General features: G+C 40.8%; 1 protein-coding gene across 7 annotated transcripts in view; it reads right to left on the bottom strand.

The window, feature by feature from the left end:
• The window catches only part of PEAK1 (pseudopodium enriched atypical kinase 1), a gene marked incomplete at its 3' end in the record, with an annotated part of 215,074 nt that overhangs the window by 110,519 nt on the left and 77,721 nt on the right, over window positions 1–26,834 (bottom strand). For 6 of the 7 annotated variants that reach the window (XM_084641715.1, XM_084641721.1, XM_084641714.1 and 3 more), the window contains one exon: window positions 1,588–1,766. The exons of the other annotated variant lie outside the window; for it this stretch is intronic. The remainder of the gene's footprint in view (window positions 1–1,587; window positions 1,767–26,834) is intronic. 7 annotated transcript variants of the gene reach the window in all.

Genomic DNA, 26,834 nt, shown 5'->3' with positions numbered 1-26,834 from the left:
CGAAGTTCCATGAAAGTGCCCTTCTGCATGCGAAAGTTTCGGAGCCACTGGGAATCATCCCAGACCTGCAACACTATGCAGTCCCACCACTCTGTGCTTGTTTCCCGGGCCCAGAATCAGCGTTCCATGGCATGAGCCTGCCCCATTACACCATGATCTCCGAATTGCGGGGGAACGCAGTTTTAGAGAAAAGTGTGTTCGTGTCCTCATCACCGTGCTGCCGTCGCCTCCTCACCTGGTTTTTCAGGTACTGGTTCTGCATACACTGCACGATAATGCGTGAGGTATTTACAATGGCCATAACTGCTGTGGTGAGCTGAATGGGCTCCATGCTTGCTGTGCTCTGGCTTCTGCTCCTGCTCGGGCAATCCAGGGAAAAGGGTGCAAAACGATTGTTTGCCTTTGCTCTGGTGGAGGGAGGGGCGACTGCCCACATGGCTAACAGGGTTGGCTTACAGGGGGTGGCTTTGTGAGAAACAGAATGGCCCCCTCAAGGATAGAACTCAAAACCTCAAGGATAGAACTCAAAACTGGGTTTAGCAGGCCGTTGATTTCATGGAGGGAGGGAGGAGAAAATGAATACAAAACAAATCTGGTCTATTTCTTGTTTTGATCCATTTCATCTATCTTTATACATCTTGCCGGCAGCAGACCGTGCAGTACGACCGCTAGCCATCGTCATCTCCTGGGTGCTCGGGAGAAGACGGTGCAGTATGACTGCTGGCCATCATCTTCAGCTGGCTGCTGATTAAAAGAGAGTGCACTGCCGGTAGGACTGAATCGCCATGAGATGAAACTTAAAAGGGAAATGACCTGGCTGCGTCACTCCCATGTTTGCCCAGGCGCCCCGACCTCATCGAGGTCAGTTAAAAGAGCACCCTGGACTACGTTGATGATGGCTACCAATCATACTGCACTGCCTGCTGCCAAAAGGCAATAAACTGCTGCTGTGTAGCAATGCAGTACCGTGTCTGCCAGCACCCAGGAGACATACAGTGATGGCTAACTGAGCGGGCTCCATGCTTGCCGTGGTATGGCGTCTGCACAGGTAACTCAAGAAAAAAGGCGCAAAACGATTGTCTGCCCTTGCTTTCATGGAGGGAGGGAGGGAAGGGGGGGCCTGACAAAATGTACCCAGAACCATCTACGACAATGTTTTAGCCCCATCAGGCATTGGGATTTCTACCCAGAATTCAAATGGGTGGCGGAGACTGCGCACAGTGCAACACTCCGGAAGTCGACAGTTGCCTCGACACTGTGGACACACTCCGGTGACTACACGCACTTAGAGCATTTGTGTGGGGACACACAATCGACTGTATAAAAACGCTTTCTACAAAACCGACTTCTATAAATTCAACCTAATTTCGTAGTGTAGACAAGGCCTTAAACAGATATAAAAGCTAAAACTGCAAACTTCATTGGAATACATGCAAGTTGTAAAATTACAGATTTATCCAGAATTTAGCTGTTGTAAGATTACTATATTTAAACCGAACTGGTTTAAGAAAAAAATCCTTTAAAATCTGTACAAGTTAGCTTAGGGGCTACACCAGAGAAATAAAATGATGGAAGAATTAAGGTTACCATTTAGGTCTGAAGCATTTCATCCATTTCGGTGCCAAAAGTGGCTTTGTGAAACCTTCTGTAGCAGCTGGCACTAAATCCCTTTGCAAATTCAAAGCACTTCCAATTTATCCAAGACAGATTTCCTTCTTCTTTTCACCCCCTTTTCCTTGCAACTACAGATCAGACAGCAATGTTTTCTGCAAAAGAAAGATGAAATGGTAACTCTGCTGTAGCTTAAATAAGTTTCAAATATGATCTGATACATTTTCCCTTCCCCTTGCACCCTCCGTGTCTTTCATATTCTGCAATGAATACTTGAATGGAGACCTCCACTTAATCTTATTCATTTGGAATTGGCTTCTCTTTCCGAGGTGTAAGGCCTGAACAGATTTTTGGATAGGGCTATACAACTCTCCCCATACTACACCCTAGTATCAAATGACAACCAAGAATAAGAATAGCACTTGGGCAGTTGTTGCTTTATGGTTTTCTAATTTGCTTTAGTTTCCTTTCTGAAGGCTGCTTAATCATGCACAGGCCTTCGTTTTATCAGACAAATCAGATCATTGTAATATTTAATTTTTCCATTACCAAAAACACAAAAACAAAAACACAGCCAAAACACTTAATTTTGAAATATTTTTACTAAGTTTGAGTTATAAATTGTGAACAAATTTTTAAACTTTTTTTGGGGTAATTTATACCACAGAACTAAATTTAGGAAAAACAGTTCTACACAATTGGTATTATCAGGTGTACAGAGATACAGTATTCATTTAAATGTATATTTTTAAAAAACAGACCACAGATTAACCTAGTAAATTAACTAATCTACTTATTAATAGTTCGTTTGAACTACTGTTTGCTTCCAAATGTGTGTCTATGCATTACTATTTCATTTTCACTTGCCTATACACTATATAAAATGCAGTGCCTAATCAGGAAAGCTGGACCGCTCCTTCCCCTGCTACAAACCAGACAAGATTAGAGAAAATATGTTTGTGTTTATGGACTCCCAAGCGTGAAGGTACTTAAAAACAAGTTTCATCAGTCAGACAACTGTTGAACATGGAAGATTCCTGGGGTGGTGTAAAGGGATCATTTTCTCCTCTCAGTTCCTTTCTTGATCTCCCCCCAACTCTTCTAATAGGGGAATGCAGTAATTTCCAATTCTGGGTACACAAACCAGTAATGGTTCTTCAGGTGGTGCAGCTGGAACACTAAGTACTCTCTAATTATGAACTTCTTTTGGGGATCCTAAATGCACTGGTGCTGCCTGTCTTTTGTTCACATGCACCTGCTATAAACTCAGAGAGGAAGATGAAGTCCGAACCCCAGTCTTGCAACAAGACAGCTGACAAGTCAAGGAGAAAGGTAGAGTATTGGTTCTGATCTTTAGGTAGGAGGTAATTAGAGACTTTGGCAATGTGGTGTCAGTGTAGCACACAGAGTGGAAGCCAGACTGGAGAGGTTCTAGAATGGAACTGGAGGAGAGGAACTCCAGAAAGTGATTGTAGACAGTGCATTCAGTGAGCTTTTGGATGAAAGAGGGAAGAGATAGTAGTTGGAGTCAAGTGAGGTCAAGGATAAGTGATGGTTTTAAAGAGGAGAAAGACTAAAGCATGCTCATCTTGTGAGGAGAAAAAGCCAAAACAGAATTAAGCAACAAAGGGAGTTTTGGATTTAACATTTGTAGAATCCTACCTTATGTCCAAGGAGAGGAAATAATCAGCAGACAAAATGGAAAGAGGCAGGAGGAATTTACAGAAGCTAATAAATTTATTTAATAAATATAGCATACTTAGCACTTATTTAGCGCTTTTAATTGTCAGACTGTTATACGAACATTAAGTATTACTTGTGAAATGTATGTGGAAAATTTTATCACTATTTTACAGATGGAGTTATTGAGGTGACAATATTAAGTGACTTTTCCAAAGCCACAGGAGAACACTATCATTGTCAAAACAGGAACTGATACTTCGGTGCTCTTGACATCTCATCCTGTTCTCAGATGAGAAGGTCACAATGCCTGTGTGTGTCAAAGCAGAGGAGATGGAGGCAAAGTTGAAAATAGCAGTCTTGCAAACCCTACATGTTAAAAAACGAAAAGACAAAAACATGAGGCACAGCTCCACCCCAAAAATCATAAGTTTGACTTTAAAATCATGAATTTTTAAAAAAAAAAACCCCATAAGTGTGTGTGTGTGTGGGGGGGTGAGATTTGTCTTCTGTCTTTTGACCTTTTACAGTGCTCTCGGCTCACATTTTCAAGCTTTCCCTCCACAACCACAAGGTCTAGAAAATTACTTGGTTTTAAATGAAAGCCAAGGTTCTGTTGAAGTCCTGTTGTAGTTGCACAGCCAATGGGACACTGCTAATGAAAGTAATGGTTGCAGAATTGGATAGTGTGTGGAAGATATGAAATGGGAACTGAAACATGAAAATTGAAGCCCAAAATTGTGATTTCAGTAGGAAAGATTTTGTGCATCAAAAAACTGCTATTTAAAGTTGAGCTGCTGAGTATCAAAATATCAAAGGGAAAGTTACCAAAATTTGTCTGTAGAACACTAACTGTCCCTCTATGACTGGTGATTTCCTATCATTTCTAGTTCCAACTTTTTGCCAGGTCTCATAGTTATCTAACTGCACCTCATAACCCTTCTGGTCTCTCTGGGCACACCCTTTGAACATAAGAATGGCAATACTGGGTCAAACCAATGGTCCATCTAGCCCAGTATTCTGTCTTCCAGCACTTATAGCAATTAAATCACAGCTTTAACAGAACTGTTAAACAATAATAGAATACCAATTTAAGTTTATTATAAATATTTTTGGATGTTTTTCTATATTTTCAAATATATTTATTTCAGTTACAACACAGGAATACAAAGCATATAGTGCTCATTTTATTTTATTTTTTATTACAAATACTTGCACTGTAAAAAAGATAAAAAGAAATAGTATTTTTCAATTCACCTCATACAAGTCCACTCGGTCCTATTTCTTATTCAGCCAATCACTGAGACAAACAAGTTTGTTTACATTTATGGGAGATAATGCTGCCCGGTTCTTATTTACGACACCAGAAAGTGAGACCAGGTGTACGCATGGCACTGTTGTAGCCAGTGTTGCAAGATATTTATGTGCCAGATATGTTAAATATTTGTATGCCCCTTCAAGCTTCAACTTGTAGGCTTTAAAGTTTTACATTGTTTTATTTTTGAGCGCAGTTATGTAAAAAAAAATTTCTACATTTGTAAGTTGTACTTTCACAATAAAGAGATCACACTACAGTAATTTTATGAGGCAAATTGAAAAATACTAGTTTTTAATCTCTTTTAGAATGCAAATATTTATAATTAAAAATAATATAAAATGAGCACTGTATATTTTGTATTCTGTTTTGTGATTAAAATCAATATATTTAAAAAAAAGTAGAAAAACATTCAAAAATATAATACATTTAAGTTGGTATTTTATTATTGTTTAATCATGCAATTAAAACTGCAATTAATTGACAGACCTACTCTTTAACTATACCACCAACTCTGCCAGCTCATTTCTAAAGCTTTCCTTCTTTTCCAGAGGTGTGTCTTGTTGGGAGCATTTGCTGACATCACACATATAACCCTACTCTCTATCATCAACCATACTGCTATTAATTCATCTCCTCTTCTTTTTCCCCTCATGACACTCTCCGCAACTGCTAGGCTTATGATGATACCTACTTAGGGTTGCCAACTTTCTAATCACACAAAATTGAACACACTTACCCTGCCCCACCCCTTTTCTGAGGCCCGGCCCCCACTTACTCCACCCCCACCCCCAGTCGCTCGCTCTTTCCCACCCTCACTCATTTTCACAGGGCTGGGGCAGGAGTTCGGCTGCAGGCTCCAGGGTGGGGCCAGAAATGAGGGGTTCAGGGCGCAGAAGGGGGCTCTGGGCTAGGGCAGAGAGCTGTGATGTGGGAAGGGGTGCGGGCTCTGGGTGGGGCCAGGGTTGAGGGTTTTGAGGTGCAGGAGGGGACTCAGGGCTGGGGCTGAGAGGTTCAGATACAGGACGGGGTGTGGGTTCCAGCTGGGGTGTGGGTTCTGGGGTGGAGGCTCTAGAAGGGAGTTTGGGTGTGGGAGGGGCCTCAGGGCTGGGGCCAACGGGTTCAGGTGTGGGAGGGGGTGTGGGCTCTGGGAGGGAGTTAGGGTGAGGGAGGAAGCTCAGGGTTGGGACAGGAGGTTGGGGTGTGGGAGGAGGTTCATGGTGCAGGCTCCAGCCAAGCAGCGCTTATCTCAGGCGGCTCCTGGAAGCAGCTGATACGTCTGGCTCTTAGGTACAGGGGGCTCTCTGCACTGCTCATGCCCGCAGATGCCATCCTACAGCTCCCATTGGCCATGGCCCCCGACCAATGGGAGCTGTGGAGCCAGTGCTTGGGATGAGGGCAGCACGTGGAGCTCCATGGCTGCCCCTGTGCCTAGGAGCTGGACATACGAGCTGCTTCTGGGAGCCATGTGGAGCCAGGGCAGGCAGGGAGCCTGCCTTAGCCACACTGCTCCACCAACCAGACTTTTAAGCGGCTTTGTTAGCAGTGCTGACTGGCGCTGCCAGGGTCCCTTTTTGACCAGGCATTCTGGTCAAAAACTGGATGCCTGGCAACCCTATACCTAACTCCTTTCATCTTTCCTCCAGACCAAAACATTTTAAATTAATCTCTGAAGCTTTACTTGTGCCTCCACAGGTTACCATTCTCCTGTATGTGGTAATGGAAAAAAAAATAAACTGGTTACATTATGTTGCATTTTTACTGCTCAAAGGAGATGGTGATAGTAAAAACACTTATACACTCTTTATACTTCAGCCTCCACTCTTGATTACCACTAGTGCTTAATTAATGGGTCTTAACTAACCTCTGCTTGGACAAGCACCACAGGAAGCTAGATAAGGAACTTGTCTGAATGCCTCTTTTGAATAACAGTACCTCTAACACAATTTCTGGTGTTGGGTCTTGAACCCACAACCTCTTGGCTCAGAGACAACAGTTTCCAAATTAGTCATATTGGCATTTTTTAATATACTAAATTTAGATTAAGAATGATATTTAAATTAAAGCCGGGAGGAACTGTGTAAACTTTCCACAGAGAGCTCTGCCAATGCAACCCAGTCCTGACTTACACCATCTTCTAAAACTATACTCAGAGATCTCTTTCTTTGAGCAACACTACATATTGTGTCATATTGTATTGGAGCTTTGTAAAGTAGATAAATGTCCATAAATGACTGGGTATATGTAATGAGGGACTCTCACCACCAGAGTGCCCCCCTCATTTCAGGACTTCATCTTGAGAGCCCCATATTGTCAGGCAACTGGGTTCTGCAGTGGTTGAGTTCTAGATGATGTAACCCTCCAGCCAGGTCACACTTAAAGTTCAATCTCTTTCTGGGGTAACAAAAGTCCAGTTTAAACAACCAAACATGCAACCAACCAAGCTTCTGCTCCTCTTAGGCCTGACAGGTTTCCTGCTACCTCCCCTCCCTGAGGACTCCAGCAGTTTCTCCCAGGGCCTGGCTTTTTCTTCTGGGCCTTCTTCTGGGGCAATTAAAATTAATGGGAGTTGTGTATCTAAATCCCCTAGGATATAAAATGGTTTTAAAAAACTTTTTAAAAGGTTCTGGGACATGCATGGAGATTAATGAAAGAAATGATCAATATGAAAGTAGAATTTTCTTCAAAAACCAACAGTGTTCCTATTCAGGTGCAAGTTATGGAAGGGTAAGTAAGTTTTATGGGCTACCACCAGGTGCGTCACAGAGTTGCCTCCTTTCATCTACCCCCAAGACTCTTCAGGTCCAGAATCCTGTAATAATTAAGCTTCATGTAGTAACTTGGGAAGGCAACAGTCTTGTATAGCTATCAGCCCCCAAAGTAATGGGGTATTATCAATTTCAGTGCCAGTGACTGTTTATATTCCAGACAAATAATTGATGCAGAGAGAGTCAAATCACTCCATGGTTGAAGTTAATGTTGAGACTACAGTTCTGATGTCAATTAAGGTAGGCTGTCCAAATAATAGGTGTTTAACTATTGGCAATCTTTTACCTTCTCTTTCTAATACAGGACTACATAAAACAGTCCAATACAATTCAAGATTACACATCTTGTTGCATGTAATAGTTATGTGACAAATTTAGGTGAAAAATAACATGATTTCTCAGGATGGAACATACCATTTTGTGTGTGTGTGTGTCTGTGTGTCTGTGTGTGAGCGAGAGCACGCGATTGTTTAACCTAGGGAAGTTACTAGATCGAAGGCCCTGGTTCTCATAGGAGACTTCAATCACCCTGATATCTGCTGGGAGAGCAATACAGCGGTGCACAGAAAAGTCAAGAAGTTTTTGGAAAGGGTGGGGGACAATTCCCTGGTGCAAGTGCTGGAGGAGCCAACCAGAGCAGAGCTCTTCTTGACCTGCTGCTCACAAACCGGGAAGAATTAGTAGGGGAAGCTAAAGTGGATGGGAACCTGGGAGGCAGTGATCATGAGATGGCTGAGTTCAGGATCCTGACACAGGGAAGAAAGGAGAGCAGCAGAATACGGACCCTGGACTTCAGAGAAGCAGACTTTGACTCCCTCAGGGAACTGATGGGCAGGATCCCCTGGGAGAATAACATGAGGGATATAGGAGTCCAGGAGAGCTGGCTGTATTTTAAAGAATCCTTATTGAGGTTACAGAGACAAACCATCCCGATGTGTAGAAAGAATAGTAAATATGGCAGGCGACCAGCTTGGCTTAATAGTGAAATCCTTGCTGATCTTGAACACAAAAAAGAAGCTTACAAGAAGTGGAAGATTGGACAAATGACCAGGGAAGAGTATAAAAATATTGCTCGGGGATGCAGGAGTGAAATCAGGAAGGCCAAATCACACCTGGAGTTGCAGCTAGCAAGAGATGTTAAGAGTAACAAGAAGGGTTTCTTCAGGTATGTTAGCAACAAGAAGAAAGTCAAGGAAAGTGTGGGCCCCTTACTGAATAATGGAGGCAACCTAGTGACAGAAGATGTGGAAAAAGCTAATGTATTCAATGCTTTTTTTGCCTCTGTCTTCACGAACAAGGTCAGCTCCCAGACTACTGCACTGGGCAGCACAGCATGGGGAGGAGGTCACCAGCCCTCTGTGGAGAAAGAAGTGGTTCGGGACTATTTAGAAAAGCTGGACGAGCACAAGTCCATGGGGCTGGATGCGCTGCACCCGAGAGTGCTAAAGCAGTTGGCGGATGTGATTGCAGAGCCATTGGCCATTATATTTGATAACTCATGGCGATCCGGGGAAGTCCCGGATGACTGGAAAAAGGCTAATGTAGTGCCCATCTTTAAAAAAGGGAAGGAGGAGGATCCTGGGAACTACAGGCCAGTCAGCCTCACCTCAGTCCCTAGAAAAATCATGGAGCAGGTCCTCAAGGAATCAATTCTGAAGCACTTAGAGGAGAGGAAAGTGATCAGGAACAGTCAGCATGGATTCACCAAGGGCAAGTCATGCCTGACTCATCTAATTGCCTTCTATGACGAGATAACTGGCTCTGTGGATGAGGGGAAAGCGGTGGACGTGTTGTTCCTTGACTTTAGCAAAGCTTTTGACATGGTCTCCCACAATATTCTTGCAGGCAAGTTAAAGAAGTATGGGCTGGATGGACTATAAGGTGGATAGAAATTTGGCTAGATTGTCGGGCTCAAGGGTAGTGATCACTGGCTCCATGTCTAGCTGGCAGCTGGCATCAAGTGGAGTGCCCTAAGGGTCTGTCCTCGGGCTGGTTTTGTTCAATATCTTCATAAATGATCTGGAAGATGGTGTGGATTGCACCCTCAGCAAGTTTGCAGATGACACTAAACTGGGAAGAGAGGTAGATACGCTGGAGGGTAGGGATAGGATACAGAGGGACCTAGACAAATTAGAGGATTGGGCCAAAAGAAATCTGATGAGGTTCAACAAGGACAAGTGCAAAGTCCTGCACTTAGGACGGAAGAATCCAATGCACCGCTACAGACTAGGGACCGAATGGCTCAGCAGCAGTTCTGCAGAAAAGGACCTAGGGGTTACAGTGGACGAGAGGCTGGATATGAGTCAACAGTGTGCCCTTGTTGCCAAGGCGGCCAATGGCATTTTGGAATGTATAAGTAGGGGCATTGCCAGCAGATCGAGGGACGTGATCGTTCCCCTCTAATTCGACATTGGTGAGGCCTCATCTGGAGTACTGTGTCCAGTTTTGGGCCCCACACTACAAGAAGGATGTGGAAAAATTGGAAAACGGCCAGCGGAAGGCAACAAAAATGATTAGGGGACTGGAACACATGACTTATGAGGAGAGGCTGAGGGAACTGGGATTGTTTAGTCTGCAGAAGAGAAGAATGAGGGGGGATTTGATAGCTGCTTTCAACTACCTGAAAGGGGGTTCCAAAGATCTAGACTGTTCTCAGTGGTAGCTGATGGCAGAACAAGGAGTAACAGTCTCAAGTTGCAGTGGGGGAGGTTTAGGTTGGATATTAGGAAAAACTTTTTCACTCGGAGGGTGGTGAAACACTGGAATGAGTTACCTAGGGAGGTGGTGGAATTTCCTTCCTTAGATATTTTTAAGGTCAGGCTTGACAAAGCCCTGGCTGGGATGATTTAGTTGGGGATTGGTCCTGCTTTGAGCAGGGGGTTGGACTAGATGACCTCCTGAGGTCCCTTCCAACACTGATAGTCTATGATAGGGCTGTTTTACATTTAGGTATTTATATAATTATTAGGGCTGTTGACTAATTGCAGTTAACTCATGCGATTATTAATTGCAATTAAAAAAAATAATTGTTATTAATCGCACTGTTAAACAATAGAATACTAATGGAAATTCATTAAATATTTTTGGATGTTTTCCTACATTTTCAAATATATTTATTTCTATTACAACACAATACAAAGTGTACAGTGCTCACTTTATATTATTTTTATTACAAATGTTTGCACTGTAAAAATAATAAAAGAAATAGTATTTTTCAATTCATCTCATACAAGTACTGTAGTTTACTTTATCGTGAAAGTGTAACTTACAAATGTAGATTTTTTTTTGTTAGATAACTGCACTCAAAAATAAAACAATGTAAAACTTTAGAGCCTACAAGTGCACTCAGTCCTACTTATTGTTCAGCCAATCACTAAGAAAAACAAGTTTGTTTACATTTACAGGAGATACTGCTGCCTGCTTCTTATTTACAATCTCACCTGAAAGTGAGAACAGGTGTTTGCATGGCACTGTTGTAGCTGGCGTCACAAGATGTTTACGTGCCAGATACGCTAAACATGCGTATGCCCCTTCATGCTTCGGCACCATTCCAGAGGCCGATGATGCTCGTTAAAAAAATGCATTAATTAAATTTATGACTGAACTTCTTGGGGGGAGAACTGTACGTCTCCTGCTTTGTTTTACCTGCATTCTGACATATGTTCTATGTTATAGCAGTCTCAGATGATGACCCAGCACATGTTCATTTTAATAACAGAGCTTTCACAGCAGATTTGACAAAATGCAAAGAAGATACCAATGTGATATTTCTAAAAATAGCTACAGCACTCGAACCAAGGTTTAAGAATCTGAAGTGCCGTCCAAAATCTGAGAGGGACGAGGTGTGGAGCATGCTTTCTGAAGTCTTAAAAGAGCAACACTCGGATGCAAAAACTACAGAACCCGAACCATCAAAAAAGAAAATCAACCTTCTGCTGGTGGTATCTGACTCAGATGATGAAAATGAACATGCGTCGGTCCACTCTGCTTTGGATCATTATTGAGCAGAACCCATCATCAGCATGGACGCAAGTGCTCTGGAATGGTGGTTGAAGCATCAAGGGACATATGAATCTTTAGCGCATCTGGCACGTAAACATCTTGTGACGCCAGCTACAACAGTGCCATACAAACACCTGTTCTCACTTTCAGGTGACATTGCAAACAAGAAGCAGGCAGCATTATCTCCTGCAAATTGTAACCAAACTTGTTTATCTGAGCAATTAGCTGAAGTAGGACTGAGTGGACTTATAGACACTAAAGTTTTACATTGTTTAAGTTTTGAATGTAGTTTGTTTTTGTACATAATTCTACATTTGTATGTTCAGCTTTCATGATGAACAGATTGCACTACAGGACTTGTATTACGTGAATTGAAAAATACTATATCTCTTGTTTTTTTTACAATGCAAATATTTGTCATCAAAAATAAATATAAAGTGAGCACTGTACACTTTGTATTCTGTGTTGTAATTGAAATCAATATATTTGAAAATGTAGAAAGCATCACAAATATTTAAATAAATGGTATTTTATTATTGTTTAATCACAATTACTTTTTTTTAGTTGCTTGACAGCCCAAATAAATATTAAATAGGCACTGTTCTCAGATTCAGTGGGTTTTAGACACACTTGCCCACTACCAGCCATCTGCTGGTGTTAAAAGTAAGTGCTAAAGTAAAGGTGTCCCTCAACTAATAAAAATTGGAAAAGAAAAAAACAAAAACAAAAAAATTACACTTATGCAGGATGGTTGTCAAGACTTGTGATTTCATTCACCTTCAGGAAGCTGATACATGGTTGAAAAGATTAGCTGATGGTCTCACTGGTTCATATGTTTAATGTTGACAGACTGGCTAGCTTGCTAGAGGTTACTTGCTCGTAGATGTTGAATCTTAGAAATTGCATGTTGCTTGACTCCTAACTTATCATTCAGTGGCTACCTAAGCTAGGAGGGTGGAGGAAGCACAGGTCTCTTTGTCAGGCATGATGGCACTGCATTGACAGAGACTAGCAGCCATGGAAGCAGTCACTGCAGGCAAGCAAGTTGAATGATTCAGAAGTAAAAGCCAACCTGCAGTGGCTTCCTCTTTCCTTCAATTTTTGAAGATAGTGGTTCCTCCCCTTTGGAGTTTCTTCTCAGGTGTCTTGTAGCGAATCAGAATGGGGCACTCCTTTTCTGAGGTCACTTGCATTGCTCAGTGGGGTTCAATTAGGTCATCTTTACTTAAACTACTAACCTATCCACACCAGTAATTTTGGGCTCTGAAACTCCATGGATACAAAAATATATTCAGTCAGATGGCAGGTCCGTAAGAATTTTGAGATATTTGAGGCCACGGATCAGTTCACAAACATCTCAAGCATCCTATAGAAGTGCCAACTCAATAATTTAAATGGGCAAGACTAGTGTGACAGAAATTGAGCAGATATGTAATAAGATCATGACTACTGTAGGAATTGCATCATATTAATCCTAATACATTAATAAAATCATTTATAAATATAAATCATATTTATATGTAATAATGGTATGAACACTATGTAGCCAGGTCAATGAGGAAACTTATTCCGTATTGGGATTAGCATAATGTTGATTTCGTTGCCCGTAATGTTTGAATTCAATGGGGCTATCACAGGAAGGCAACAGAATGAGAATACCTGGATACATACTTGAAAGACAATGGGAGACAGCTGTCTGCGTCAGAGATCCTGTACTTTGTCTCAACAGGTTGTAAGCATTATTTTGCAGGCCAGAACTAGAGATCAAAAGAAAATTTAGGAGTTAAAAAGCCATTCTGTGAGGTTGAAGGGGAGGTTCACGTCTCAGCTGCTGTCTAGGTGGACAGACTGGCACAAAGAGAGAGGGGTGGAGGTTGTGAAGGAGTTTGAAGGTATTGGGCCTCCCAAGTCTAGGGAATGGCAAGCCTTGGGAAGAACTAAATGTGTGTGGTATGTATTATTGTTTTTAAGTGCTTTTGTTCCAAACAAGTGAAAGCATTTAAGGAAGCTGCTGGGTCACTAATTACCACTGTCATTGCCTCAGAGAGAACAGAACTGCAGGGTCTGAGCCCAAGTCAGACCTGCTAAGGTGATCACAGTTAATACATAATGAACTACTACCCAGCAGCCGGTCCGAGAGTCAGAGAAATGCTTGTTTCATCCCAGGAAAGAGGTGAAGACCTGAGGCTCGAGACCTAGACTTCAGTACCAGGCAAACTAGTTGAAATATAGTAAAGAACAGAATTATCAGACGCATAGATGAACACGATTTCTTGGGGAAGAGTTAACACAGCTTTCGTAAAGGGAAGTCATGCCTTACCAATCTATTTGAATTCTTTGAAGGTGCCAACAAACGTGGACAAGGGTGATCCAGTGGAGATAGTGTACTTGGACTTTCAGAAAGCTTTTGACAAAAGTCCCTCACCAAAGGCTCTTAAGCAAAGTAAGCAGTCATAGGATAAGAGGGAAGGTCCTCTCATGGATCAGTACCTGGTTAAAAGATAGGAAACAAAGGGTAGGAATAAATGGTCAGTTTTCACAGTGGAGAGAGGTAAATAGTGGGATCCCCCAAGGATCTGTAATGGAACCAGGGCTGTTCAACATATTCATAAATGAACTGGAAAAAGATATAAACAGTGACGTTGCAAAATTCACAGATGATACAAAACTACTCAAGATATTTAAGTCCAAAGCTGACTGTGAAGAGTTACAAATGGATCTCACAGTACTGGATGATTGTGACAAAATGGCAATTGAAATTCAATGTTGATAAATGCAAAATGATACGAACTGGAAAACATAATCCCAACTATACATCCAAAATGAGGGAGCCTAAATTAGCTTTTACCACTCAAGAAAGAGATCTTGGAGTCATCATGGATAAATCTCTGAAAAATATCTGCTCAGCGTGCAGCAGCAGCCAAAAAAGTTAACAGAATGTTAGGAACCACTAGATAATAAAACATAAAATATCATAATCTCATTATATAAATCCATGGTATGGCCACACCTTGAATACTGCGTATAGTTCTGTTCACCCCATCTCAAAAAATATATATATTAGAATTGGAAAAAGTATGGAGAAGGGCAACAAAAATTATGGGTATGGAACAGCTTCCATTACAGGAGAGATTAAAAAGACAGACTGTTCAGCTTGGAAAAAAGATGACTAAGGGTATGTCTTCACTACCTGCCGGATCGGCGGGTAGTGATCGATCTATTGGGGATCGATTTATCATGTCTCATCTAGACGCGATAAATCGATCCCCGAATCGACGCCTGTACTCCACCTCGGAAGAAGGAATAAGCAGAGTTGATGGGGAACCGCCGTGGTTGACTTGCCGCCGTGAGGATGTCCAGGTAAGATACTTCGCGAAGCACGTAGTTGAAGTTGCGCATCTTAGTTCGAACCCCCTCCAGCGTAGCCCAGGCCTAAGTGGGGTTATGATAGATGTCTATAAAATCATGAATGGTGTGGAGAAGGTGAATAGCAAGTGTTGTTTATCACTTCACATAAAATACAAACTACGGGTCACCCAATGAAACCAATAGGTAGCATGTTTAAAACAAACATAAGGAAGTACTTCTTCACACAACTCACAGTCAACCTGTGGAACTTGTTGCCCACGGATGCTGTAAAGGCCAAAAGCATAACTGGGTTCAAAAAAGAATTAGATAAGTTCATGGAAGATTGCCAATATAGTCAAGCACACAGTGCCATTCTCTGGGTGTCCCTTTACCTCTGACAGCCAGAAGCTGGAACTGGATGACGGGTGATGGATCACTAGATAAATTCCCATGTTGTCTAATTTAATTGGATTATTTTTCTTAATCTTGCGATTAATTGCAATTTTTTAAATCGTTTGACAGCCCTATTAAAGAATAAGACCTTGTAAGTGGTGATGTAAGCTGCCAAATTGGTAAAGGGAGCCAAGCTAAAGGAGTGGTGGATAAATCTGACTGGTAAAAGTAATGCAGAAGGAGAGAAGTGGGTTGTTGTGTTTCTCTAATGGGTTTTCAGTGGTGAATACATGGTTGGAAGAAAAGAGAATCCCACATGGTGACCGACTCTAGAGGAAAAAGTAAAGCAAAAAAGTCAACTGTATTTTGAGAAGAGAATGTATGAAAATGGTGGGAGCATAGATGCAGCGTGACTTCAATATTTGGGAGGGAAGGGAGCTTACTATTATAAATAATATGTATATGTCTAACTTCTGGATTTACTGATTTTTAGTGGTAATTAAATTAGTAAATTAAATTAGTGAGTGAGTCAGGGGGTGGAGGTGGGGCTCCCTCCCCGAGCAGTGGCAGGCTGGCCCGAGTTGCCTGGCTTTGCTGCTCGCCCTCCCCAGACTGCATACCAGAGGTTTTCAAACGGTGGAGTGTGTGCCCCCAAAGGGCTCAAAAGGTATTGATCTCTACAGAAAAGGTAGAGGCATTGAATAAGAAGAAGAATGGTAAAGCACCTGGTGAAAATAACCGTTGATATGATCAAGGCAGTTGGTTATTTATGAAGCCACCTTACTCCAATAGCTCCATGTGTTGACTGGGATCGAGCAAGGATACCAGATGATGGGGTTGATTGTGCCTTTATAGAAGAGTAAAGATTTGGATAATTTGCATTACCCTATCAAGGCATCACCCCATTAAATCAAACTTTCAAAGTCCTTGAAAGTGTTTTGGAGGCAAGGCAGAGGTGCAAGGTGGAGAAAAGCATAGGAGAACAACAACATGGCTTTAGGAAGCGAAGGTGTAGTATAGACTCAATATCTGCAGTGAGACAGAGTTTGAAAGAATGATAATGGAGGGCATAACTGCGACGTAGATCTTGAGAAGACGTATAACTTGGTTTGAGGGGAGTGGTGTTTTGAGTATTGAGATGAATGGGAGGGGGACTTCAAGAAATGGAGATTACAGAGGAGCTGTATCGAGGGTCAAGAGCTAAGGTAGTAACAATACATGGAATTGCAGAGAGTTTTGAGGCGACGATGGGATTGAGAAATAGCAATGTGCAGAGTCTACTTCTTCATCCTAGTTATGATGTTAACTAGGAAGAGAACCAAGCCTGTGGAGACAGAGAAAACTAATGTATGCTGACAATCTGGGCCTTTTGGCTGACAACAAGAGGAATTGGTAAATATGGTATCAGAGTGGGCATCTGTGTTGGACGACCATGGTTTGAAGGTAAACACAAAGTAAACTGAAGTTATGAAAGTAGGGAAGGTGGAAGAGTTTCTGCTGATTCAAGTTTCAGGAGAAAAGCTGAAGCAAAACAAAGAATTTGTGTAGCTGAAAAGTATACTTAGTGCCATCAAAAAGAGGCCTAGAGAACTGAAAAGAAGAGCACAATATGCATGCCCAGCAGTGAAAAGGGTGGCAGGAGTACTGTGGCACCAGCTATTAAATAATAAACTGAATGGAAAAGTGTATGTTGTGTGTTTTTGTCTTTGCCTGCTTTATGGTTTGGAACCAGTGGTTCTTATGGAGATGGAAGAAAAGAAGATACAGGTAGTAGAAAATAATATACGGAGGATAACGGCAGGCATGTGGAGAGTACACAAAGTGTGCATGTAAGAAATTAGGGGGAAAATGAATTTGGCACTCTCAGTGATAGCACACATTTCTTTGCTGTGAGAAGAACCACCACCAAAGCAAGCATGGGACGAAGAGGACAGCAAGAAAGGACATAGAAGACCAAGGATACAAAGGAAAGACAGTCAAGAGACATTTGTTGAGAAAAGGACTGGAACTCCAAGACCTATGAACCCATGCCATGGACCAGAAGGCATCTCTGACCCCTTGCAAATGGGAAAAAGGAGGTGAGAGGTGAAGTGAAGTGTATATGTTAATGGAGAGCATGGGGAAAAGGAAATGAGGAGGGGGGTCATTACTAAAGAGGAGTAAAGTTTGTTGGTTTAACAGCATGGCTACACATGCTTCATTTTGAGGAAGATGGACTGGGGGAAGGGGGAACAAAACCTGTGCCTGGCTTAGCTGCATTAAGCTCAGGACTGATGGTGGTGAAGTGAGGGGGTAAAGATAACAGGTGTCACCTTTACATTCTCACAATCCTTGGGTTGGCAAGGGACCATTCTGGTCCCTAGTAGAACTTAAATGTAAAATATAGGACTGCTTTAAGTTACATCCAACTGCCCATCCATTCTGGCAGCTGGAGATTACTAAGGTAATGAGACTCCCTAGCCATGTCCCCTATCTCCCAGGAATGCCCTCCACACACTGAGGGTCAGAAGCGAGTGGCATGGAGCACTATGCCAGCTCTCCACCATCCAGGAATTCACGTTTCTCAAAAAGAATCTGCAGGTAGCCAGTTCACCTGGCATTACAGGTTAACTCTTTGGCCCAAGCAGTCCCAAGATGCCATAGAGGATCTTTAGTTCTCCAAATCAAGCACAATATCACATACGAAAAATCGTGACTGTTTCCATTAGTGCTAAGGAGATGACATTAGGGAACTGTTGTAATCATGACTATAATACACAATGCATTATTCAAAACAGAAAAAAGTACTACAGCACTGGCCATTTTGTGTTTACTTATTACAATAAAAACCAAATGTATTCAAATACCATAGATTAATTCACATCTTAATGTCACTGATTAGACAGATTAAATCCTCTCTCTTCCTATGGTTGGTACTAGAGTTAGTATACTGCTATACAGATGGAATACATCAAGAACAAGTTAAAAAACCAACATGTATTCCCTCTCTGTCATGCGAAAAATGAAGCAGAGGCTGCAGTCAGTAGAAGTCGAATGTAAAAGAACTGTGATGTGACATCCAGACATACAAACTGTTCCCATAAAATGAAGTGATAGCAGGGAATGCTAAACAAATTCATCATAAGCCATTTCTGCAAAACATTCCCTACTCTCTAATTACTGCCAACCGTGGCATGTTAGCTGCACTGCCCATACATACTGAATAAAAGGGCACCTCATTACAGGATTACTAACTAGGATAATGTATTCCTAAATCAACGACGTGAGACATGACTGCTGGCAGTGGAGAGAGGAAAAAAACTAAAACACAGTCCATTAGAAAATGGATATCATCCTTTTCCTATTAATGTCGATGGGTGATTATAATTGAGCTTTTACTGAACTGTGAATAATTCATACAATACAATGGAATTGTGCACAGGATGTTGCTCTAAAGTACATTTCAGAGGAACTACGCTACGCTAAACTACACTTCACTTAGAGATAATATAATCTGATATTCTGTGTTATTAAGGCTATGTCAACATTTGCATTATTTAATGTATCAAATTTTGCTATTACTACATAAAAAGCTATGTTAAAAAATGTTATTTAGTTGCAAAGTCAAACACCTAAACATTAGGAAATTTCCGATTTAAAGTTGCCTGCGCAACTGTAGTTCTGCCCCAATGTGTGTCTACCCTATTCAGTGAATGAGGCAAAGGTACTCTGGAAAAAGTAGCACGTGATAGTTTTTTTTTTTAAATTAAGTTATAAGGCATACACATAAGTGAAGCCATGGCTTGTTTGAGAAAGCCTGTCTGGTGCTCTCCCCTCAACCTTATACAGATTCCCTAGCAGCTCCCAAGTGCTCCCCGGGCAGTATCTGCTGCAGCTACTGCAATGGCACGGACCCAATCTTAGATATTCATGTTCAGTTATTTTGACATAGTACCGGATTTTTCCTGAGCCATACAAGAAAGAGACAGGAAATAGCAATTTTCAACAGCTTGTATCTCAGCAAAATCTGAATTGAATTTCATAGGATAAAGAAAAGGCACTCTCCTAGCCCAAAATCTTTTCCTCTGCCAAATTTCACAGGACGGCTATAAACAGTGGAGGTATTAGAGTTTCTCAAAAAAGGCTACAAGAATCTTTTATAATGGAAGGTGTTAGACAAGCTAAATAAAGAGGTTGCTGCCAACTCCCTCTCTAATATTAGATGGGGGGGTTAATATTGATTATTTATATTACAGTAGTGTTTTAGAGGTGCCTATTGGAAGAGGTCTTTGTAAGCTCAAAAGCTTGTCTCTTGCTATTGCACTAGACACTGTACATGTACACACACTATAAAGAAAGAAAGACAGTGCCTACCCCAAACGGGTAATCTATCCAAGTGACAAGATATTACAGGTGGATAAAAACAAACAAATGGGGGGGGGTAGACAAGGTAAGCAGTGGAACAATAGTATGAAGCATAATAAATAGTTGAATGACTGGCCAGTTTTCTGCTGTTAAAATGAAGGTTTTTAAAAATGCTACTTTCTAATTATTGGCAAAATTACAAGAAAACGTGTTTGTCATTTTCAGAGGTACTGACTCAACTTCCCCTCTTGCCGAAAAATAAATCGTGGATCCCGCCCTGTAGTTGTTTGGAAACCATACCTTCTTTGGTGCCTTCTATCTACTTACAGGTTTACTAAAAATAATTTACTGACTTGGTTCTGGATTTTATTCTTAAATGACTTTCCCATCCTACATCCCATTTCAGGTCCAAAACCAGCTCTTCTTTACATTCTTATGACATCACAAAACCGAAAACCCTCTGAAATGAATTAAAATCTAACAGGCAATTTTTCTAGCCATCCTGTTCTTCTAGTTATATAGTTTCACTTTCAGAAGTCTTCTTCTGGAGGTCAGAGTGCAGTGTTGTAACAATCCAGCACAGGGAGTCTGGACTCAAAGGAGGAAGAAAGGGGGAAAGAAATAGGTGTTGCTCAGAGGGTAGAACTGGAATTTTAGCTCCTATTTCAAGATGCATAATTTTTTTATGTAAATTCACTGCTGGAGGATAAAGGAAAGAGAACATAAAGGAAAGAGAACAGGGAAAAAAAATACTTGAAATCCTATAAGGCATCCCCCTTTTTGTAAGAAATTTAGAGTGATACTGTCTGAGGTAGAACTGGTCCAGGAGGAAAGAAAATGTCTAATGTCCTCCTTAGGCTTAAGGGTTCCTAACATAGCAAAATTATATTAACTATTGTTGCCTGAGCTGTTGAAGGAAGTAGTGCTGACTTCTGTACTACAAATCTGGAAAATTCTTTGACTCTAGAAGAAGAAAATGTCTAGAAGGTCTGCCATTTAGATCAAGAATTTGTAGGTACTTTCAGAACAACTTTCTTTCCTCCCTGATGAAAGTGATCGACTGAGAAAACTGGTTGCTCAGTTTGGAAGAAACCTTAAGAGCTTTCTGAGTGTTTTTTGCAAATAATTTATTTCCATTGAACAAGGCATGTTGCCATGATAAAGGTGGCATCAGACAAGTGGACACCCATTTATGCAAAATGCAATTACTGGCCACAACAACCACAAAACTTTGACATTTATACCTACTTCAGCTTTAAGGTCATTTGGGGTTCCATGACAGTTGCAATTTTTAATTTAAGAGAATATTTAACCAAACAGGTAGTTTGAGGAGAAAAGTGAAAATGCACATAAAAAAGAATATTCACTTGTCTCCAAGTTTCCTACTACAAAACCAACATTAGCCCACAATTGTAAATAGGTTGAGAACCACTGCAGTAACTCATCTGGACGTCAGGCTGGTCTGCAGCCACTTATCTCACATTAAAAATGCTTCAACAAAATAACCAAAGTATCTTGGTATGAGCCACTGAAATCAATACTTATGTTAGCCCTGAATTTTGACGAGAAGATGTGTAATAATTAAACACTCAATTAATGAGACATCCCTATGTAAATTACAGGAAAGGCCTGCTGAATATAATAGAGCAGCAGTTCTCAAACTGTGGGTTGGGACCCCAAAATGGGTCGCAACCCCATGGTAATGGAGTCATTAGGGCTGGCATTAGACTTGCTGGGGCCCAGGGCCGAAGCCCGAGCCCCGTGTCTGAAGCCAAAGCCTGAGCCCACCCCTGGGGCCGAAGCCAAAGCTCGAGCCCCACCACCTGGAGTCGAAGCCCAAGGGCTTCAACCCTGGGGGATAGGGCTTGGGCTTTGGCCCACCTGCCTGGGGCGGTGGGGCTCAGGCCCCATTCCTGGGGTCACGCAGTAATTTTTGCTGTCAGAATGGGGTCATGGTGCAATGAAATTTGAGAACCCCTGAAACAGAGACATGAGATACAATCCTTATTGGTAAACTACGCTGTATAGTCATTTCCATATTTCAATATTGATTATGAAAATACGTCTATGCTAGGAGTTTTGGTTACTGGAAAACTAGTTTCAAGTTTTGTTTCAACTGGACCAAGAAAAACTGCTTAGTAAAATGAACAAACAACAAACAAGTGCACTCTTTTTGGAGGGGGAAGACAGGAGGAAAGAATAGGAGCGCCTACAGTGTTAGAAGTCCCCTAGATCTCTTTGTACTGTTCTTTGCCATGATGATAAAGCAAAGCTTTTATGCTAAGAGTTGCTGAAAAGCTGGATTTTTAAGTAGCGTTTTAGACTTTTGTAAATCTTCTGGGTGGCTGTCACTGGCCTTGGAATTGAAGCTCTGGCTGAATGGTATAACCCTTCAGGTAAGGTGATGGACATGAAAAAACAGCAGCAATATGACAATAGGAAAATTTGAAAGGAATGATTTGACGAACATAAAAAGGCTCATGTGTAACTTTTCCCTTCCTTGTATGAAACCAAACCTTGCACTGGACTGTGACTTGAATTTCAATTCTATCCCCCACAACTCCTTTGCTGTTTTCCTTGTTTTATTAGAACCATCTGGGAGATCCTCCCCTTTTAGTTTCTTACGTTTTTTAATGTGGCAGCTGCAGTTTATCATCTGTTTAAAAACTTTTGTTTTAAAGTCCTTAAGACATAAGGCCTTTTACAGGCTCAAAAATATTGATTCTGGAGATAAAGAAACCACATCAGATGGTGTCTTAGAGAGTAAGGGAAAATATTTGTTGCAGAACTAGTTTTAAATAAAGGAAAGATTCCAGGATGTTTTACCTTGTAAAGGTTTTAGAACACATGAAAATTACTATCAATCCTATATTTTTTTCTGAAATACAAAATTACCGTTCATTGAAGCACTGAAAGTTGTTAACGCAGAACGGTTTCAAGATCACCCCTATCATGGAGATGTAGAGACAATGGAAGTGCACAGGGGTATCACTGCAGCATCTCTGTACACAAAGGTGAAAAATGGAAGTATGAAAAAGGAAGAGAGAGAACCTTAAAATAATATGTATCCAAAAGTTATATATTACATGTAATAAAAGTTCCAGGATGTGCTCTCAAGTGAGATACAATATTTATAACTTCTCAAATACAAAGTTAAATTCCACCTTTTTCATTTTTCTTTATTTTTTAATATTACTTTAAGTATCTCAGATGCTCTATTTAATCATTTTGAAATACTGTCATGATCCACCTGTAATTCCTGAATAGGAAGTGCATATACAATTGTGTCTTCTTAGACCTTTTAAGGAAGTACATCTCACACATACCAAAAGGTCTCAAAATCTGAACCCATTCACCAGTAAAGAAAGCCACACATTTACCTGGCAATTCTAATTTGACTCTTCTACTGCTTCTGCATCTCCCTTTTTTTTAGCTCCACATCTTCATTGCATGTGAAATGAGACTTGTAAATCACATTTTTGTGCATTTTGTCACAAGGTGGCAACTTCTCCCCTGGATGTTAATAATAAAATAATAATAATAATAATTGCTACCTCTTAGATAGCACTTTTCATCTTTAGATCACAAAGCCCTTTACAAAAGGAGGGCAGTATCATTATCCCCATTTAATCGATGGGGAAACTGAGGGACAGGGTGGGAAATGACTTGCACAAGATCACCCAAGTACACCAGCATCAGAGCTGGAGATGAATCCAGGCCTCCTGAGCCCTAACCACTAGAAGTCACTACTGCAGCTAAGTTGTGGACAAGCCATGAAAAATCACAGAAAAGTAATAATGGACTTTATTTGTGGTAATAAGGTCCATTATTACTTTTTTGTGACTTTCCGCTATCAGTTGCATGGGGCTGAGAGTGGGAACCCGGGGCTGACAGAGGGGGCTCCCACTGCCCGTGAAAGCCACGGCTGAGAGCACGGGCTGCCGCTATCAAAATTTAAGTGGAAGCCTAATATTGCAGGATCTGCAATTTTCACAATATTGTGAATTAAGTAGGGCGTTACTTATATGATCACAGTGTCTACTTTGGCAATCTGGTTGAAGATTTCCTCTTCCAATCCATTTTTGAAGGGACAGTTGTAGACCTGTGGTCAAGAATATGAACTGACTTTTTGGAGGCTGAGGGAGAAGAGAATCTCACTTTGCCCTTTTCCAAGGGTATGTCATAGAATTTCAGAAGAAAATCAAGACTTGAGACAGGTGAAATATTCAAGCTCTAGCTACCTGAGAGATCACCTCGTTAGGTTAGGCTAGCACAACATCTGAGGTGAGCTAGGATGCTCTTGAAAGACTACAAATGGAATGTCCGAGAGCCACTGGCAAGGTGTTCTTAGGTTAAGAGTCCTTAGCTCTAGAATTTCTTCCCTATATCTCTAGAGTCTGAGGCCAGGTCTGTACTACAGACTTATACTGGCATAACTACATCGCTCATGGATGTGAAAAATACACATCCCTGAGTTACGTAGTTATTCCGACCTAAGCCCTGGTGTAGACAGCACTATGTCGGAAGGAGAGCTTCTCCCATCAATGTAGCTACCACCTCTCATGCAGGTGGATTAAGTAAGCCAACAGATGAAGCTCTCCTGTTGGTGTAGGATCATCTTAATTTAGGCAGTGCAGCGGCACCAATGCAGGGTTTTAAGTGTAGACCTGCCCTGAGTATGTTAACTTTAATGAATAAACTAAAGGTATTTTATTTCCCCATTAACCCCTCACCCCAAACCAAACCTACTCATCATGGGCAAACAGAATTTTGCAAGGCTGATCTTAAAGGTGACCTACGAAGGGGGTGTGCGTAAGGGGAAAACCAGTGGCCTTATGCCTTTTTAAATTTTACACACCCTTCCGTACAGGTCTGAAAGGGTTAAACAAAACCCAAAGCAAATTTAGTTGTGTTTTTACATTAAAAATTCAGGTCTGCTCTGGAAAACTCTACTGGAGAAGCCCTAGAGAATAATAAAATATCACAGGGGAGATTAAAAGTTGAGCAATTGAGATGGCAAGGGATTTTTAGTAAGACTGTTTAAACTCTGTTTTTGTTAATACCTATTATTTCATTGCCTAATATTTTGGATAAAAGATGACTTTTTTTTTTGATAGATGCAATACAACTTTCAATAAAGAACTGAGCTCACAATAAATACCCTTGACACTTCACTGAGGTCCTCCAGCAAAACCAGGAGACACCATGCTTGACACTTTTCTGATATTTCTATGATTAAAAAAAAAGGCAGTAAAAACAAAACAAAAACGAAAACCCAAAGCAAAATAAACCACCTTTTCAGACCTTCTTTATATGTCATACAAAAGCAAAACAGGGCATAACATCAGTTTTTAAAAAAATCCTGAGCACATCTCTTCAAGGACTTGAACTAATTCTCTAGTACACTGAGCACATCAATACATCTTTGAAAGATAGCTTCTGAACATGTGTTTACAAACAAGGGGAGAGTCAAGCCTTGGAACACAAGAGAGCCATCAGAAACTACAATTCTATGTAGTACAATCTATCCAGAAATTAATCTGAAGTTGATTCAGTGTATTGTGTTTGTTTCAGAAAACTAACTGTACATGTTTAGATAGCATGCTGAATGTTTGGTGTAGTAAAAGCAAATTCCACATTGCTATGAATGTGTGTTTCTTGTCCTTGAATTGTTAAGGACTGATATCCTTGTTTCAACTCTACAATAAAACTGCACTTTTATTCAAGACAGAACACTATTGCTGCATCTCAAACAAGTCTGTGGTTGACTCTTGCTATATTGTACAATGACTCTCAGTTTCAAAAACCCCTACTGACATGAACAAACAGTCATGACTGTATGACAAAGGTTATCATAAAATCCCTTTGAACTGCTGTATTCAGGGAAATTGGCAGACATCAATGCATGCCCCAGCATCCTCCTGGTGAAATCTGCTCACACACAAATATTGCAGAATGAACTTTTTGTGAGGAGGACCAATATTGCCATAAACTCGCTGAACAAAACACCACCACATTCAGAAACATGTGGGCAGCTCACCAACATTACTAGAGTATACCTGAAAGAATTTACTCAAATCCAAGTCAACCAATAGTCAAGAATGCTATTTTATATATAAAAGTTTATAGATTACAAAAACGTGCTGTTGGTAAGCTACTAGGCACCATATGAAGCAAATTATCACATTTTGCTGTACATTACTTTCAAGGTAATCATAGTGACTGTTCTACTATGCAACATATGCACTAACAGGAAATGTCATTCAATTACACTGTATACAATTTATCACTTTATTGTTTCTGGTTTTGAATTTAGAATCCATGTCTGTTTCTCTCATGTCTGATCACAGACAAGTACGTGCGCTACCAACATTCAGGATATCTATCACATCATATCCCAGAGATGGGACTTTTTAGTTGACCCTTAAAGAAACTACGTCACGGAGTTCAGGCTCAACATTCAGGTTACGCAAAACTATTAATAGAAAATCCTTCATGAATATTTTAGCATCAATATAAACATGGATCTTTGGGATTTAAACACTCACTCCCACTGCAGTGTCAGAAACTTCACATTAGTCAATCCATTGTGTTTTGGAGAACTAAAAAAATGAAACTGATTATAAAAAGAGACCAGAAAAGTTCCGGTGTCCAAACTGAGTGAAGTGCAAATGTTAAGTTAAAAATAATAAATAAAAAGGAACAAATATACATACATATGGAGTGAGAAGTGAATGAGATTTAAAATCTTCCAGCTTTCATACTATAAGGTGTTAATAGCAGCACAGTGTAAGAAGCTGGCAGTGTTGAACCCGCTCTTTTAACTAAGTCCATCCTGCTGAAAGAAATAGGAGTCTTGCCAACACACTGCTCCAAGTGTGGCTCATTAAAACTTCATAGTGGATATGGAAGTGACCCCTCTACCAAGAAGAATCTTGGATCTAAGGCAGACAGGATCTGATCTGAGTTACAAATCCTATGGATGGCTAAGCCTAGAAGAATTATGTTGAACTGTGTTTACATTCATTTCTTTGTTTATGACATTCAAAAAAACCCCTATATTATGATCCCTCTCCCATAACCTCAACAGGAAATGCCAGATTTAAGATTGCCTGTGCTGCTCAAATTTAGACAAAGATTTTAAAATACCTTAAATGTCCATTAAATACAAGGCTGCCATTTTCTCTTTTGACTTTTCTACCAGGCTTCATTTCTAAGATAGATAGTATATCAACATTTCTTCAGTAGGTGAGTTGGCAGGAAGGGCATGGAACAGCACACAAGCATTTTCCATCCAGAAGACTAGTACAATGTTCGACCCAGAATCCTTCTCAATTTTACAATTGCTTTTCTTTTTAGAACAGGAATACACA

Source organism: Lepidochelys olivacea (assembly GCF_965140295.1).
Source record: "Lepidochelys olivacea isolate rLepOli2 genome assembly, chromosome: 10".
NCBI classification, from domain to species: Eukaryota; Metazoa; Chordata; order Testudines; family Cheloniidae; genus Lepidochelys; species Lepidochelys olivacea.
This window is presented reverse-complemented; position numbering and strand designations above follow the sequence as displayed.